Consider the following 19,887-nt stretch of genomic DNA (forward strand, 5'->3'; position numbering starts at 1 on the left):
ATATAAATATTCATGAGCATCTTTCAAGCACAACCCCCCAAATAAGAGAACACTGAGATAACAGTAATGAATGTGATACAGTACATGACCTGGAAGACCTAAAATCTAAGCAGGGAGACAAATACATGTTTTTTTGGGGGAAAACTAAACACATTTTAATAGAAAACAAGATACAAAATAACTGTTTTCAGAAAGCATAAATATTTAACCCTTTTCCCACAAGTTAGAAGTCGCTTCATCCTCAGAGCATAGTTTTCGATATGTGTGTTTGTATGGCAATGAACTAGGCTGACAACTTGAATGGGGATATATACTAACATATGGTCCTACCAATTTGCAAAGAACTGAGAAAAGAAGAGAAGCAAAAGGCAAAGGAGAAAAGGAAAGATATACCCATTTGAATGCAGAATTCCAAAGAATAGCAAGGAGAGATAAGAAAGATTTCTTAAGTGATCAGCACAAAGAAATAGATGAAAGCAATTGAATTGAAAAGACTAGAGATCTCCTCAAGAAAATTAGAAATACCAAGGGAACATTTCATGCAAAGATGGGCACAATAAGGGACAGAAAGGGTATGAACCTAACAGAAAGAGAAGATATTCAGAATAAGTGGCAAGAATATACAGAAGAGCTATACAAAAAAGATCTTAATGACTCAGATAACCAGGATGGTGTGATCACCCACCTAGAGCCAGACATCCCGGAATGTGAAGCCAAGTGGGCCTTAAGAAGCTTCACTACGAACAAAGCTACTGGAGGTGATGGAATTCCAGCTGAGCTATTTCAAATCCCAAAAGATGATGCTGTGAAAGTGTTGCATTCAATATGCCAGTGAATTTGGAAAACTCAGCAGTGGCCACAGGACTGGAAAAGGTCAGTTTTCACTCCAATCCCAAAGAGAGGAAATGCCAAAGAATGTTCAAACTACCACACAATTGCACTCATTTCACATGCTAGCAAGGTAATGCTCAAAATTCTCCAAACTAGGCTTCAACAGTATGTGAACCATGAACTTCCAGATGTTCAAGCTAGATTTAGAAAAGGGAGAGGAACCAGAGATCAAATTGCCAACATCCCTTGGATCATAGAAAAAAGCAAGAGAATTCCAGAAAAACATCTACTTCTGTTTAATTCACTATGCTAAAGACTTTGGCTATGTGGATCACGATAAACTGTGGAAAATTCTTAAAGAGATGGGACTATCAGACCACCTTTTCTGTCTCCTGAAAAATCTGCATGCAGGTCAAGAAGCAACAGTTAGAACAGGACGTGGATCAACAGACTGGTTCCACATTAGGAAAGTAGTAAGTCAAGGCTGTATATTATGACCCTGCTTATTTAACTTCTAGGCAGAATGAAGTGAAAATCACTCAGCCATATCCGACTCTATACAGTCCATGCAATTCTCCAGGCCCCAATACTGGAGTCGGTAGTCTTCCCTTTCTCCAGGGGATCTTCCCAACCCAGGGATTGAACCCAGGTCTCCCACACAGCAGGCAGATTCTCTACCAGCTGAGCCACCAGGGAAGCCAATGCAGATTTCATCATGTGAAATGTCAAGACTGCCGGGAGAAATAGCAGTAACCTCAGATATGCAGACGGCATCGCCCGTATGGCAGAAAGTGAGGAACCAAAGAGCCTCTTGATGAAGGTGAAAGAGGAGAGTGAAAAAACTGGCTTAAAACTCAACATTCAAAACATGAATATCGTGGCATCTGGTCCCATCACTTCATGGCAAATAGATGGGGAAACAATGGAAACAATGACAGACTATTTTCTAGGGGTCCAAAATCACTGCAGATGGTGACAGCAGCCATGAATTTAAAAGATGCTTGCTCCTTGGAAGAAAAGCTATCACCAACTTAGCATATTAAAAAGCAGAGACATTACTTTGCCAACAAATGTCCATCTAGTCAAAGCTATGATTTTTCCAGTAGTAATGTATGGATGTGAGAGTTGGACCATAAAAAATGCTGAGTGCCAAAGAATTGATGCTTTTGAACTGTGGTGTTGGAGAAGACTCTTGAGAGTCCCTTGGACTGCAAGGAGATCCAACCAGTCCATCCTAAAGGAAATCAGTCCTGAATATTCATTGGAAGGACTCATGCTGAAGCTGAAGCTCCAATACTTGCCCACCTGATGAGAAGAACTGACTCATTGCAAAAGACCCTGATGCTGGGAAAGATTGAAGGCAGGAGGAGAAGAGGGTGACAGAGGATGAGATGGTTGGATTGCATCACGGACTCAATGGACACGAGTTTGAGCAATCTCCCAGAGTTGGTGATTGATGGGGAAGCATGGTGTGCTGCAGTCCATGGGGTTCCAAAGAGTCAGACAGGACTGAATGAACAGAAATTAACTGAACTAACTTCTACATTTGGAACCTCCAGTTTCTCCTTAAATTTGTCCTCCTCACTGACTTCTAGCATAACATATTTAAAACACAACTTTAACTATGTCACCTTTTTCTTGGCCCCCAGTCCTTGACAAACTATGATCCCAAGACTAATGACACTGCTGTAGCTTTTAGTTTGATAACAGTTTTTGATGATACAGCCATACCTATTTATTTAGGTGAAATTCATATCTGTTACATGCTGCAGTGGCAGAATTAAGTAACTGAGATGGAGATTAAAGGGAGACTTAAAATATTTATTATCTGGTCCATTATTTTTAAAAAATTGGCATCCCTGTCTTTAAAACCTTTCATTGAGGTTTCCATTATGATCATTTGGAAATTTAAATTAATTAAGATAGAACATGCAGCTTTCTACTATCATCTTATACTATCCTTCTGAATATGCCTAATAGGTCGCCCATATCCTGAAAAGCATGAATCTTCAAGACTTTTTTTGCCTAGAAAATTGGCATTATTTAGCTTAAGATTTCATCCTTTCTTGTTTATGTGGACAATTTATACTCAGTCTTTAAATCCAATTAAATTAATTTCCACAGAATAAGCTCTCCTGACTTTCCAAGGAAAATAGTCATTTCTTTATTTTTGCTTTCTCAATAGGTTATGCCCTTAATATACCTCTTAAGATGTTCTAATTATTACTAATTAACTTCATTGCTTTTGTTATAATGCCATATTCCTCAGAATAAAAATTCAAGCAAATGCTGTAGAAGTGACAAGCAAGAAACATCTCAGTTAACACACACATAAAAACCTCAAAAGTAATTTCTATCAACTATTACTGAATATCATTTTAGCTTCTCTCTCTACTTATTTGTAGAAGCAATTTTGTTATAAAACAATATTTTATAAAATTTTGTAGTTTTATAAAAATGCACACATAGTAATATTCTAATATAAATTTTTATTTTAAATTTACCTATATTTAGTAGATTTAAATAAATTCAACAAGCTAAAGGAATTCTTATTTTTCAGAAAGGTTTTTTACATAATAAGTATTTACAGTTCTTAGGACATAACACTTTAAAATAAACATGTGTGTGTGTACTCAGTTGCTTAATTGTATCCTGTTCTTTATGACCCCACAGGCTGCAGCCCACCAGGTTCCGCTGTCACTGGGATTTTCCAGGCAAGAGTACTAGAGGAGGTTGCCATTTTCTCCTCCAGGGGATCGTCCCAATCCAGGGACTGAACCTGCATTTCCTGAATCTCCTGCATTAGCAGGAGGATTGTTTACCACTGATCCACCTGGGAAGCCCTCTCTCCACACGTGCACACACATATCACAAATTATGATATACATAAAATAGGAAATACACATTAATACTATATATATATATATGAATACATATTATAAGAAAATAGAGTTTGTTATGGGCTAAATTGTGCCAACTTAAAATTCATACATCAAAACCCTAACCCCTAGTAACTCGGAATATAACGATTTTTGGAGAAAAGGCTCTTAAAGAAGTGATTACTTTCAAATGAAGCCTTTATGGTCGGCCCTAATTCAAACTGTGTCTTTATAAGAAGAGGAGACTAGATCACACCAGGGGGAATGCTTACATAGAGGAGACACCAAGTGAAGACAGTGAGAAGGTTGCCAGCCGTAAGCCCAGGAGAGAGGCCTCAGAAGAAATCAAACCTGCCAACACCTTAATCTTGAACTTCCAGCCTCTAAAACTGTGAGAAAACAAATTTCTACTGTTCAGGCCAAATAGTGTGTGATACGTTGTTATAGAAGCCCTAGCAAACAGATATGCTATTTTTACTGTTTTAACATAAAGTTTCTCCTACCCCTAATAAGAACAAAATCTTCTGAATTCTGTTATCTGTGTTATTTTTGCATTAATGAAGTCTAAACTACTTGCGTGTTTTCTTATATTCAACATTCTCACTTTGTTCAGGAAGGGTTTTCTATTTAGGTTAATTTGGTTTCACTATCAGACCACCACCGTGTGATCTTTGGAGAATTCATCACTGTAACATGTCTGTTGATGGACCAGTCCTCGTCATCGAGTATTCTTCAACAAGGAGAAGCAGGTATTATATTCAAGGCTTTTTCTTCTGATTGAGATTGCAGTCTGTTGCCTCTATACTTGAAAAGTGGTGAGGTTGCGGTCTCTTCTCTTCATTTGCACACTCAGTCTACTTAGTGTACTGGTCTAAATATTGTTGAAAAGATTGAGGTCAGCCAGATGATCTGAACTTGTGGGCTACGCAGTCTTTCTGTGTGCACAATATCCTCTATTCCAATTCTGGGATACTGGGGTCCTTTCCAATGTGTAGATTATAACCTTTCATTTTAAATAGATTTTTCATTCTGGTCTATATTTGAATAGTTTTGTTGTTCTAAGGCAGTATCCCAGAGTGATCCAAGGAATGAGGTCACACCCATGCTTCTCTACTTACTGAACATGTGACCTTGGAAAACTTTTTAACCTCAGTTGCCCTCATCTGACAATATTATAATAATATTATATTATGTTAATAAAATAATATATTAGTATCAACTTCATAAAGTTGCTGTGAGAACTATATGAATTAGTAAATGTAAAATTGTGCTAAATAATATTAATTATTATAATTATGTACATGCTAATCTTTGCTTAAGTTCCTTGTCTGTAATGTTTCTACTAATATTTAACATGATGTTTTCCACTTCATTTTAGGTAATTTCCTTAAGCCTATTTGAGTTTCTAGTCATATTCATTCTTCCAATAAAAATTCCCTAATTACAAGTTTTTGTTTTGAGAATCTAGAATTATTTGCCCTTTTCCTCTTATTTAGTCCAAACTTACCTCCATCCATATGCCTTGGCTAATTGGTTAGGAGTTAGCCATTTTAAAATAGAGATAGTAAACATTTTAGGCTTTCTGGGATACAAATAGTCTATCTCTCCCTTCATGGATCACAGCTTTATTGTGGCCAAGGGGTTTGCATAACTCAATGAAGCTATGAGCCATGCCATCTATACAGTCAAAGTTATGGTTTCTCTAATCATCATGTACAGATGTGAGAGTTGACCATAAAGAAAGCTAAGCACAGAAGAATCGATGCTTTCAAATTGTGGTGCTGGGGAAGACACTTGAGAGTCCCTTGGACTGCAAGGAGATCCAACCAGTCCATCCTAAAGGAAATCAATACTGAATATTCATTGGAATGACTGTTGCTGAAGCTGAAGCTCCAATACTTTGGCCATCTGATGCCAAGAACTGACTCATTGGAAAAGACCCTGATGCTGGGAAAGATTGAAGACAACAGGAGATGGGGGAGGCAGGGAATGAGATGGTTGTATAGGATCACTAACTCAATGGACTTGATTTTGAGCAAACTCCAGAAGATAGTGAAGAAGAGGGAAATCTGGCATGCAGCAGTCCATGGAGTCACAAAGAGTAGGTCAGGACTTAGTGACTGAACAACAACAAAAACAACTGTTATGTCTGTGCCATAGAGGGTGATTCTGTGGTGAAATAAATGTTGAACATAATATTCAATCGAAATAGCATTGACTTTTAAAAGTCATGACTTAGGACATGACTAAGCAATTGAATAGCAACAAATAGTGTCTTGTATTGTTTTAGTCCATTTGGGCTGACAGAACAAAATACAATAAACTAAGAGGATTATAAACAACATACATTATTTCTCAGAATCTGGAGGCTGGAAGTCTGAGATCAGAGAGCCAGCACGATGGAGCAGGATCCTTCTACCTGGTCCTAGACTTCTCCTTGTGACCATGCATGGTGGCAAAGACTAGGGAACTCTGTGCAGCCTCTTTCACAAGATCCCTACTCCCATCCACTAATCTCTACATTCTTGACTTAAACTTATCCTAAAGGCTACATTAGGATTTCAATATCAGAACTGAGAGTAGGGGGGATCACAAACAGTCAGATCATAGGAATATTCTCTGTTAATCATTTAAGTATATAAAACCATTGTTAGCTCAAGAGTTTTGAAAATTCTCTGGTGATCTAGTAGTTAAGACTCTGTGCTCACTGCCAAGGGCCTGGGCTCAATCCCTGCTCAGGGAACTAAGATCCCACAAGCCTAGTGGAGAGGTCAAAAGAGAGAGAGTGAGAAAGAGAGCTTTAAATAAACATGAGTGTGCACTAGACAGTCAGTAACTCATCTGCACTTGGAGGTCTTAAACAATAATGATGTGGATTTGTGTATGTGGATGTATATGTGTGGGTGTATGGCAGTCTCTGTGTTTGGGTGTGGGTATAGGTCTGTCTTCCACCTTCCAAAGCACCTCTCTTATAGACCAATGTAATGAGATTCAGTTTCAATTACTTTTTTTCCATTTCTCCTTTGTTCTCAGTGGTTCCTCTGCCCATGGAATTTTCCAGGCAAGAATAGTGAAGTGGGGTACCATTTCTTCCTCTAGGGGATCTCCCTGATCCAGTGATCAAACTTGTCTCTCTTTTGTCTCCTGCTTTGGCAGGAGGATTTTTTAGCCCTAGCACCACCTGGGGAGCCCAGAATAAAGCATGGTAAAGGCGATCAGTTGTCTCTGACTCTTTGCAACCCTTTGGGCTATAGCCCACCAGGCTCCTCTGTCCATGGGATTTTTCCAGCAAGAATACTGGCATAGGTTGCCATTTCCTTCTCCAAGGGACCTTCCCAACCCAGGGCTCAAACCCATATCTCTCGTGTCCCCAGCATTAGAGTTGGATTCTTTACCTGATAAGCCATCCTGGAAGCCTATTTTTCATTTGTTAAATCACTTCAGTTGTGTCTGACGCTTTGTGAACCTATGCACTGTAGCCTGCCAAGCTCCTCCGTCCATGGGATTCTCCAGGCAAGAATACTGGAGTGGGTAGCCATTTCCTCCTCCAGGGATTCTTCCTGACCCAGGGATCGAACCCGAGTCTCCTGAGTCTCCTACATTGGCAGGCGGGTTCTTTACCACTAGTGCCACCTAGGAAGCCCAATTTCTCCTTTGGTTTCCTGATTCTCCATCTCATTAATCTAATCAACATTTCATTGGGCAAACCTTTCAGGACAGTGACATGAATATTGAAAGAAATCAATACTCTGCCCAGAGCCTGAGGAGGCTAATGTCAGTAACAGCATGTCCACATGTTTCCATGTTGGGCACACATTCTTCATAAGATGTACTTTGGAGTAGGGATCATTTCCTTTTATTGAAGTCAGGTTTCTCAATTTATGTTGCTGTTGATACTAAATTTCAAAAGAGGCAAAAGAAGTAAATATTCCCTCAGACTGCCATGTTAAACCAAAAATAGTGTGATTGGATCTTTTCAAGTGTATATCTGTATATATCAGTTGAGCCTAAAATCCATGAAATCTAGCATCTGAGTGCTCTGCAAAGATTGGTAGAATAAATTAATGCACAGATTCTCGTCATTTCACAAGAGCAGGAGACGAATGACAGATATACATTTGGAATCTCCTGCAGAAAATACCAGCCACCCATTTGACCTCTTTTGTATCAAGTAGCCCTTGAAGAAAACTGACTCCTGGGGACCTTTCTCACGGTCCAGTGGTTAAAAATGTCATGTCCAGCTCTTTGTGACCCCATGGACTGTAGCTGGCCAGACTTCTCTAGCCATGGGATTCTCCAGGCAAAAATACTGGAGTGGATTGCCGTGACCTCCTCCAGGGAATCTTCCCAACTTCGGGCTTTAACCCATATCTCTTATGTCTCCTGCATTGGCAGGAGTGCCATCACCTGAGAAGCCCTAGTGATCAAAATCTACCCTCAAATTCAGAGGACTCAGCTTTGATCCCTAGTCAGGGAACTAAGATTCCACATGCCACAACTAAGCTCACAGCCACATTAGAGAACCTACATGCAGCAACTCTGAACTCATGGAGGAATGTCTGTTTAGGTCTTCTGCCCACTTTTTGATTGGGTGTCCATCAACAGATGAATGGATAAAGAAGGGGTGGTACATATGTGCAATGGAATGTTATTCAGCCATAAAAAAGGAACACATTTGACTCAGTTCTAATAACATGGATGAACCTAGAGCCTATTATACAGAGTGAAATGTCAGAAATAGAAAGACAAATATCATATACTAACACATATATATGGAATCTGGAAAAATGGAACTGATGAACCTATTTGCATGGCAGCAATGAAGACGCAGATACAGGGAACAAACTTACGGATGCGTGTTGGGAAGGGGAGGAGAAGGTGGGACGCATTGAGAGAGTAGCACTGAAATGTATTCACTATCATATGCAAAATTAGCCAGTGGAAATTCACTGTATAATGCAGGGAGCTCAAATCTGGTGCCCTGTGATAGTCTAGAGGGATAGGATGGGGTTGGAGGTTCAAGATGGAGGGGACATACATATACCTATGGCTGCCGATTCATGTTGATATACGACAGAAACCAACACAATATCATATAGCAAATATCCCCCAATTAAAAATAAATACATTTTTAAAATAAAATTAAAATTGGTTTACAAATTAAATAAATAAATACGAACCATGATCCTCAACAAGGGAAACCTGTGCATACTACGATGAAGACCCAGCACAGAAAAAAAAGAGAGAAACCAAGCTGACTCCTGCATCCACATCCTCCAGTGGAATCCCCACACAGATCTTCTTCCTTCCTCCCCAGCTCAGTTTTGGATGCCCAGCAGTCAGAACAAGCCTGAGAGAAGAAATCAGGCCCCCAAGAGGAAGATGAGGACTACAGAGAGACCAAGAGGCAGGATGCAATTTCCAAACTAGGTCATGGGGCTCCTGGGGTGTGTAAGTGGGGCGGCTGTGCTGACATGCATTCCCAGCCCCGGGGGGCTGCTGGCAGACTGGTTTTGTCTCTGTTTTAAAATCTTGTTATGCTCTTAGTGTCTCTCTAAAAAATAATAGTTTGCTGAACTTAACTTTTAACCTGGAAAATGATTTGGCACCTGTAAAATGAACAAGTATATTAAAGTTATAGGCTAGTCCTTGAGGCTTCCTGAGTCATCTTTAGCATGCTATAGAAATTTCAGGACAATTTGAGATTTAGAGGTGGAGGTGGATGATCACTTTCTCAAGGTGGGAATTTTTTTTTTTTTTTCTGATTGAAAACAGGGACATAAACTCTCTTGCGAGCAAACTGTTGGCTAATTATTGACTTCTCTGAATTTCTCTCTCTCTCTCTAACTCTCCAGTGCAATTTATGTTTCTCTTTCTGTCTGTATGTGCATGCATGGGTCTCAAATACATCTTATTTATCACATGGAGTCATCAATTATCTTATTACCTAACATGTATTTATATCTTATTTTGGGCATTAAAATATTTGGAGAACAAACAAATGAATGCACATCTATGAAAGACCAAAAAAGTAAAGGAACCCAGAAAGAGGAACTGGGGAAAATAAATAGAAATCTTTCTTCAGGTGCCTAGCAGTGAACAGAATGTTCATGGCAGAACATTATAGAAACACGTCCATGAGGATAGTTAAAGGTAAGTCTTCCCTAAGCCTGTGAATACAAGATGAGTAGCACATGGAAAGCTTTTGGCACATGTCACATGAATGACTGAGACAGACTTTGAATAGATGTGTTGCAAATGGTCCATTTAGTGATTGTCCTAGAGATTCTTTGGTAAATATTGCTAAATATTTAAATTTTCAAAATAGCAGTACCCCTCCCCTCTGCAGATAGAAAAAGGTGTTAGCTATTCATCCTCTTCCTAATAACCTGAAAACAATAAAGTGTGTGACAACAGAAACAAAGTTTAGGTCAAATTCTTTTAAACATTAAATAATTCATTAGTGGGCTTCCCTGGTGGCTCAATGGTAAAGAATTCACAGGTTCAGTTCCTGGGTTGGGAAGATCTGCTGGAGAAGGAAATGGCAACCCACTTCAGTGTTCTTGCCTGGAGAATTCCTTGGATAGAGTAGCCTGGTGGGCTACAGTCCATGTGGTTGCAAAGAGTCAGACATGACTGACCAGCTAACGTTTTCACCTTTCACTTTGCAGATTAATGCATCAATAAATTGAAAGAGGATTAAGCCATCTCTCTGGACAGATCAAGCAAGTTTAGTTTAGTTCAGTCACCTAGTCGTGTCTGACTCTTTGTGGCCACATGGACTGCAGCATGCCAGGCCTTCCTATCCATCACCAACACCTGGAACTTGCTCAATCTCATGTCCATTGAGTCAGTGATGCCATCTGACCATCTCATCCTCTGTCATCATCTTCTCCTCCTGCCTTCAATCTTTCCCAGCATCAGGATCCTTTTCCAATGAGTCAGTTCTTCGCATTGGTGGCCAAAGTTTTGGAGCTTCAGCTTCAGCATCAGTCCTTCCAATGAAAATTCAGGACTGATTTTCTTTAGGATTGACTAGTTTGATTTCCTTGTAGTTCAAGGGACTGTCAAGAGTCTTCTCCAACAACACAGTTCAAAAGCATCAATTCTTTGGCACTCAGATTTCTTTATGGTCCACCTCTAACGACCGTACTTTAGTACCGGAAAAACCATAGCTTTGACTATACGGACCTTTGTTGGTAAAGTTATGACTCTGTTTTTTTATGCTGTCTAGGTTTATCATAGCTTTTCTTCCAAGGAACAAGCATCTTTTAATTTCATGGTTTCAGTCACCATCTGTAGTGATTTTGGAGCCCAATAAAATAAAGGCGAATCTAGATATAGACACTATAAAGATGATTGGCCATGAAATTGCTGGAATTCTATCCCTCACTGATGCAAAGACACTAATGCTTTTCTAGTCAGTTTTATATTTTGAACACTACTCATTTCACCAATGAAAACTTATTTCTAACATATTTCATGTTGATTAATTGATCCTCTTATATAAATTTTGATACCAAATGACTTGTAAGCAGCTACTGTGTACTCCTGGTTCCTGATCCAGTTCCAAAGAAATTTAACTGTCACTAAGTATAGATTAAAGTTAATTCGGGTATACATTTATGCATTGCTTTGTTTATACTAACATCACATTACTCAATTTGCTTAACTACTAAATTTGCTTAACTACTAAATTCACTAAATTTAAAATTACTAAAATGTCTAAATTTACTAAAATCAATTGATTTTAAAATCCATAATATAATGGATAAAGGTAGCTGGAAAAAGTTCAGTCTGAAGCAAAACACTGAATTAGATTCAGTTGTGAGTTAGTCATCCTTTCATTCACTTATTCATTCATTCATCCAGTAGACATCAATTGTGTGCCAAGACAAGCATCAACACATTCATCACAGTGAGTCTTTAGCTCTTTGAATACAGTATGTTGAGGATAAAATCTTAAATTCATGCTTCAATGCTTTGATAAAATGCATTTTATAGAAAAATAAAAAGGAAAAGCATATTCTTTCTGAAGTATAGTTGATTTACAATGTTGTGTTTAGTTTCAGGTATATAGCACAGAGATTAAGATAGATATATATGTATGATATGCATATATGCATATATTCTTTTACATATTTTTTCCCCTGGTAGGTTATTATAAACTATTGAATATAGTTCCCTGTGTTATGCAGTAAGTCCTTGTTGGTTATCTATTTTAGATATAGTAGTATATTTATGTTAATCCCAATCTCCTAATATTAATACATTAGTATGTCCCTCCCCTCCTTTCTCCTTTGGTAACCACAGATTTGTTTTCTGTGTCTGGGGTAATGTTTCTGATTTGCAAAGAAGGTCATTTGTATCTTTGTTAAAAAATTTTAAAGAGCTGCATCTCAAGGGCCCTGGGAGAACGCTTCTGATCACTAACCAAAACTAAGCTACCTATTGGTTGGACGAATCAGGGTTGCAGGACATGAACTTGCCGTTGGGTTATTGGATTTCTACAATAAATGTATATGGTTCACAAGTCATGGTGCACGAAGATCTAATTTATTGGATCTGGCATTGTCCCTGGGTTTCTCACATTTCTGAACAAAGACATGAATGGTATTTCTGTTCCAGATTATCTTTTCAAGGCTCTTGCATAAAAGCAACCTTGGAAGAGAAATAGTGTCTCCATCTGGAGCAGCTTTGTTTAACTGGCCAATGGAATGAAAAATAATGTCTTTTTCTATGGTTAAGATTGAGCAGGTCTTCCAGAAACCCTCTTATATAAAATTGAGGTTTTTCCAATCCCAAGGTTTCTTTTCTGGAAGCAAACTTGAGGACCAAAGAGACGTAAGAGCAGGATGAATTCTGAGGTAATCATGAGTGAGTCCTGTACTTTCAAGCCTGGAATCTTCTCAACTTCTAGGCTTCCTGTAGGAAACAATTTACTTCTTCACTGGACGAGCCAGTTTGAGTGATATTTTTATTATATAATTGAATATGCATTCAATAGAAGATACACACACACTCATACACATGCAGTGTGATGTATGTTGTTTTTTTTTTCACACACACAAGCCCTGGACTTTGATTTATTCATAATTTATGTTTGCATGCACTGTGTCATTCTCTGCTTTATGCACTCTCTGTTACAAGAAAATTAAGATTTTTCCCAACTAACTTTAATTCCTTGAGTATCAGTGTTAGACTACATATCATGTAATATGCAGAACTGTGAACATGGTGACAACTCCATAAACACTGATTTTGCTTTAACACCTACCACTTTGCATGCATTGCGTGCTAAGTCGCTTCAGTCATGTTCGATTCTTTGCAAGTCTATGGACTATAGCCCACCAGGCTCTTCTGTCCGTGGGATTCTCCAGGCGGAAATACTGGAAGGGATTGCCATATCCTCCTCCAGGGGATCTTCCTGACCCCGGGATCAAACCTACATCTCCTTCATCTCCTGCGTTGGCAGGTAGGTTCTTTACTAATAATGCCATGTGGGAAGCCCACCTACCATCTTACTTCACAATTATTCATTTTATTCTGGTATCCCTCAGTCTGCCCTTGAGACAGCATATGTTCATAACTCTAAGCTCATAAGATTTGGAAAAGCAATGTGGATTGAATGAAAGAAGAATAGTAGAAATTCTTCTTAAATATCTTGAAATATTGTTATTAATCAACTCTCCTCTCATTTTTTAATCTCTAGTGTTCCAATGACATGTTCCATTCATCTTGGCATTCTGTATTTAAGATTCTTTCAGGTTTATTTTATTTTGGCAGTGTCAGGCCTTAGTTGTGGCATACAGCATCTTTTATTGAGGTTTTCGGGCCCCAGAGCACACAGACTCAGTAGTTGAGGTGTGAAGGTTGCCTCAAGGTACATGGGATCTTAGTTCCCTACCAGAGATGTAATCCATGTCCCCTGCATTGTAAGGGAGATTCTCAACCTCTGAACCCCTAGGGAAGTCTCCTATTTCTGCATTCTTATTCCTCAAAGTTGCCAGGTAGACTCAGGATTGGAATAAGGAAGCGAAGTTCTTCCTCTGTCACTGTTAACAGCATTGGTTGTTATTTAGTTGCTCAGTCATGTCCGACTCTGCAACCCCGTAGACTGTGGCATTCCAGGCTCCTCTGTCCTCCTCTGTCTCTTGGAGTTTGCTCACATTCATGTTCATTGAGTCAGTGATGCTATCTAACCCTCTCATCCTCTGCTATTCCATTCTCCTTTTGCCTTCCATCTTTCTCAGTTTCAGGATCTTTTTCAGCTTTTCCGATCAAGTGACCAAAATATTGGAGCTTCAGCTTTAGCATCAGTCCTTCAGTGAATTTTCCAGGGTTTGTTTCCTTTAGGATCAACTGGTTTAATCTCTTTGCAGTCCAAGGGACTCTCAGGAGTCTTCTCCAGAACCACAATGTGAAAGCGTCAATTCTTTGGCACTCCATCCATGCAGCATCCATGGCAATAAATTAGAATTTTCCCCTTGAGAAAGAAACAATTTCCTCTTTTTGAGTTTGATGAATGTTCAGTTATGAATATAGTACAGATCTTATTGTGAAGTCTTCTTAAACCCTTTAAGATAAAATTTATTTTATGCTGCATTATATAATAAAGAATGCTAGGTCCCATCTGGTCTGAGACATTTAGATCTTTCTACTTCCCTCATTTCTCCTCATTTTCCTAATTATCATCTAGTTTGTCTGTAACTTTCCTGGCTTTCGCAAACAGTTTTGGTCCCTGGGAAGCCCTCGAACCCAGGCAAACTTAGACGTTGGATTACTTTCCTTAGTTACTCTACTTTCTTCTGTTTGATAATGAGATACAAGAACAAAAAATTATGTGTAAAGTTATTTATGCAGGCATGTGGCTGGCATGGAGTTTGAATAAGTGGATAAATTAATCACCAAGTATGCATCTGGACATAGAAGAGTGTTGTAGTCAGGGAGACGTGGACTGAGAGATCAGATCAGTCATGTATTCCTACGGAAACTGATTCCACATGTTTTACCTCTCTGAGCTTCAGCTCTATCCTTAGCAGAGGTTTGGAGATAAGGGGATAGTAAAAGAAACATCATGGACTTGTAATAGAAAACATACCAAAGCACCAGCTCATTAGCAGCCTTTCAAACCCTTGCGTGTAGCCTCTGTGTTAATTATGGCAAGCTCAGTGTCTTTAGCTCAGGCTGCTCTAACAAAAATACCATAGACTGGGTGGCTTAAAAAACACCGGTTATTCCCCGGGAGGCTGGGAAGTCCAAGGTCAAGGTACCAGTCAACTTGGTTCCTGGGGAGGGCCTTTTCCCTGGTTTGCAGAGGTCTGCCTTCTTGCTGAATCCTTGCATGGGTCAGGGAGGCTGGAAGAATAATCATCTTCCTATTGTTTCTTGTTTATCAATCACTAAATCCTTTCAACTCTTTGTGACCCCATGTACTGCACCCATGTTACTGTGATTCGACCTGGGAGAGATGAATATGGGAAAAGTAAGCTATATTCTGGTTAGTTTTACACCAGCGCTTCCCTGGTGGCCCTGTAATGAAGATTCTTCCTGCCACGCAGGAGACATGGGTTCAATCCATGGATCAGGAAGATCCCATAAGAAAGGGATAGCAACCAAAATCTAAGTATTCTTGCCTGGAGAATCCTATGGACAGAGGAGCCTGGCGGGCTACCGCCCATAGGGTTGCCGAGAGTTAGACATGACTGAGCAATTAAAACAACAAGAACACATTCTGGCTCTAGTGTGCAGGTCCTGTAGTCCTAGTGTGTGCATTAGTCACTCAGTCTTGTTGGACTCTTTGCTACCCCCATGGACGGTAGTCTGCCAGGCTCCCTGGTCCATGGAAGTCTCCAGGCAAGAATACTGGAGTGGGTTGCTATTCCCTTCTCCAGGGGATCTTCCAGACCCAGGGGTCGAACCCTGGTCTCCTGCATTGCAGGCAGATTCTTTACCATCTGAGCCCCCAGGGAGCCCAACTGTATTCTTAACTATAATGCAAAGAGCAGTATAACTTCCCGTGAGAGCATAGAGCTCCGTGCATATGGTATTTATTCAATAAAACAAAAATGAGTTAATGGAAACTGAATAAAATATGGAATCTTCAGCTGGTACAATGACCACACTGAAATGCTGCCAGGGTCACAAGTTCTGAGTTCACTTTCCAATTGTGCTTTGTACTCACTGACTGGCCGCTCAGCTCTCAGTGGTGTGTGTTTTTACTGAATTTGCTTTGGTGGTGGTTGTTGTTATTATTACTATTATTATACCCTCTCTGGCCCCAATTTTCTTATTTTTAAACTGAGGTATTTATCCTCATTCTCTCATATTTTGCTATTAGTAACTATCCCCTGGAGGAGGGCGCAAAAACCCACTCCAGTATTCTTTCCTGGAGAAGCCAATGGACTGAGAAGACTGGAGGTCTATGTTTCACAGAGTCACAAAGAGTCAAACACAACTGAAGTGACTTAGCATTCACTCAATAGTAACGATAGCTTTCAGATATTGAATTTCCCAGCTATCAGAAGTCTTCCTTGTCATTGTTAATATTGCTCAATATGGCTAAGTGTGTGCTTGTCAGAAAAACAACGTACTAAAGGCAAAGTCCATGATTTCTAATGTCCACAGAGACATCGTATTGATGCAAGACCAAACAAAAGAAAATCTCAAACCACAACCAGAGAAACTAAAACCTCTCAGCCTTTTTAATACCTGCTGTGGAAGAAACAAAACTTTTCTTGTCATTGAACAAACTTCCCGCTGCTAAGGCCAAGTTATTTCTTTTCTCCAAGGAGCCACAGAGAAGGTTATTGAATTAACAGGCTATTGAGTTTCATGGAATTTACTCTCAACACCAAAACCATGTTGAGGTGAGTGTTCTTCAGAAAGAATTGCAGAAGGACAAGGTCAGGGTAGACCACCAAGGTATCTGATTATGAGATATGAGATGTTAATGAATGCAATTCTTGAGAAACTCTACTTCTCCTGAAATATTTCATACTGTGGTTTTTGGTCCTGGTTCCTGCTGTACTGTTGGTCAAACCTACTCATGTGTTAAAAGCAGACAGAAATTATCACAAAAGAGTCTGAAGCCAACTTAATAGATAATATTCCTGAGTTCTCCAGAGTGGTGATTCCCTCTCCTTCTATTTACATTTTCTCCTGATAAAAATTAATGTATAAGATAATAAAATACATTAATAACAGAAAGCAAAAAGCAATGTCTTTTAACAGTAGTTAATGCTAAACCCAGGGCTCCCCTGGTTGCTCAGACAGTGAAGAATTTGCCTGCAATGCAGGAGACCCGGATTCGATCCCTGGGTTGGGACGATCTCCTGGAGAAGGGAATGGTAACCCACCCCAGTATTCTTGCCTGGAGAATTATATGGACAGAGGAGCCTGGCAGCCTACAGTCCATGGGGGTAGCAAAGAGTCAGACACAACTGAGCAACCAACACACACACAGTGCTAACCTCAGGACTATTAGAGACTGTCTTTGCAAAGAAAAAAGTTCAAATGTCAATAGCATACACTGACATCTAGGAAAATGGTTTGCAAACTTAGAATGGCAAGGATAGAGTTAAATGTCTCCCTGATCACCAGAATTGGGACACTTAGAAGAATCAGAGTGACTACAGAGCTCGTGTGGATAAGGCTGTACCTAGCGGGTGTCTGAGGTTTTGTCAGTTCGTTCTTATTTTTGTGACAGAGCATCCTAGCACAGCAGTTTTTTTTTTCTTTTTTCTTTTTTTTTTTTTTTTTGCAGAATACCATTGCCACACATCCATTCAAATAAATTAACACTCCCATCTTCGCTGACCCATTTGTCAGGCATGCCAAAATGTAGGCTGACCCATGTGACCTTTTCACTGAAAATATATAGAGAGAGTGTCATTGGATCTCACGCTGACAAGCCTGGAATTACAGTTATTTTTTTCTTTTTTCTGTTTGTCATATAACACCAACTGAACTACACCCATCCTTCTGAAGCATACTTTATTCTGAGAAGAGGAAGGATAATCAAAGTGGGTATTTCTGAATCTTCAAGCAGTCATTATTAAGACCTGTTAAGAGAAGCGAAATGGAATTTATTGAGTATTCGCTTTGCACTAACTCTGGAGCATAAGTAATTGCAACATCCATAACTTCCTTTAAGGAACCATCCTGCAAGGTAATTAACCTGCCCAGTCTCTCATGGCTTCATATGTCGACCACAACTCCAACCTACGTCTGACAAATTCGGAATAGTCACTTTTCCTTCCATCAAGTTACCAGAAGGAAGCCAGCTAGCATCCTTCCCTGGAAATCAGTTACTTGTCTCCTGGAATTTACTCTTTTTGTCATCCTTTGGACTTAGCAACAGTGCATTTGAGTTGTGAAGACTTTGGTTAGACTTCTTAGAAGACACACAGAGGGAAGAAGACATCATTCACTTAAATAATTAACCAGAGGATAAAAGTCTGTCCAAATAAAGCATGCCATTTTGGTTCCAGGCCAATACTCTTCTGAGTGGGCTGCTCTCCGTGAACTTGTAAACTCTACAACGACAACAACAACAACAACAACAGAACAAAATTGACATGTGTCCTCTGCTAAATGATCGTGTATTGAAACTGGAACATCCAGGCTGTGAAATACGCAGGAGAAGCAAGGTTGAATCAAAGTGCACTTCTTAATTTGCACCACACCAACTGAACAGTAAAATGTGATTTAATTTACTATATAATTTGCTTGTTCAACAAAGCTGAAAGATAACTCACTTAGTGCCACTTTGCTTGTAAGTAAGCCCGTAACTGGCGGTGTTCTTTCAGCGAATGGCTTTGTTGTTGATGCCAGAGAAAGCTGTTTGAGTGGAAAATGCACAAAATTAAGGGTCTGTTGCTGTCGTATTTGCAATGCACTCCCTTTGTCCTCATCAAGTTTATTTCTGCCGAGCGGCAGTAACGGCTCTTTGTTTTTCTAACTCGATGAAGTCACTAAGTCTTGCTCGGTGGCACACGGCTCGGGGGAAAAATGCAGGCAGCCGAATTTAGAACCATTTGGAACTCACGAGTTGTGAATTTTGAACCAAACTTGAATCTTTTAAAAGCTCATCTGTTCCACAGAGAGTGCCAGCTCGGCTAACAGCCTTGCAGCAGGGACTGTCCTCTGAGAGCTGAGCCAGGGTCCCCCAGTCCCTCCTGTTTCTTCCTATGCTGAGTTGATTTGCATCTTTGCAGGATGCAAAGAGATGGGTGTGTTACAAAGCCCCAAAATCTGGACCCCAGGAGGAGAGTTTCCAAGGGGTCTCTTTGGTATATCGCATGCATGTTCAGTCATTTCCATCATATCCAACTCTCTGAGACCCTGTGGACTGCAGCCTACCATTCCATGAGATTTCTCAGGCAAGAATACTGGCTTGGGTTGCCATTTCCTTCTTCAGGGGATCTTCCTGACACAAGGATCAAACCCCATCTCCTTCGTGCATTGCTGGTGAATTCTTTACCGCTGAGCCACCACCAACCTTTTAACATTTTCTTCATGTCTCTTGTATCCATTTGTTCTTTTTGTCTGCTCACCCCATTCTAGGGTTGACCTGTAATCACCAGATTCTCCAGAGAGGGCAAAAGCAGTTCAAGTAATTACATGTGAGTCACCAACTCATCCATGGAGTGGGTGGGTGTGTGGGTGTGAACAAGAGGGAAAGTGGTTTTGATCAAGCGCTACAAGCAGAGAAGGAGATAAAACCAAGATCCAGTTCATGGAAGACTTGTTACAGCCTCCTCATGAGTTTGGACCATGTCCTGAGGACAAGTAGCCATTCTTCCCAATGACTCATCCTAGTCTACAACACACAGACCAAATGCCTTTGCCCAGTATTTAAGGCTCTCCATAATGCTTTTTCAGCCTACCTAGAAAATCAAACCTCTCAGGGATTGTTTCCCTTGGCAGATTTCTTTACTTGTCTACAAATATATACTGCATCACAGCCCCCTGCCTTCTGGTGTCTACATATTTGATCATACTTCTGACCCCCACTGGAAGCCCTTTCCATCTCCTCCCATCAGAGATGTGAGTCCTCTCTGTGTTTCTGCATTTGTATTAAATAAACACTCTGCATCTAGCAATGACCGTATAATGCAGAGTGTGGCCAGGGTCCTGGACCAGACAGAGGCAAGCAGGAGCTGTGGGCTTGGGG

The sequence above is a fragment of the Odocoileus virginianus genome, chromosome 29 (assembly GCF_023699985.2).
Source record: "Odocoileus virginianus isolate 20LAN1187 ecotype Illinois chromosome 29, Ovbor_1.2, whole genome shotgun sequence".
NCBI lineage: Eukaryota > Metazoa > Chordata > Mammalia > Artiodactyla > Cervidae > Odocoileus > Odocoileus virginianus.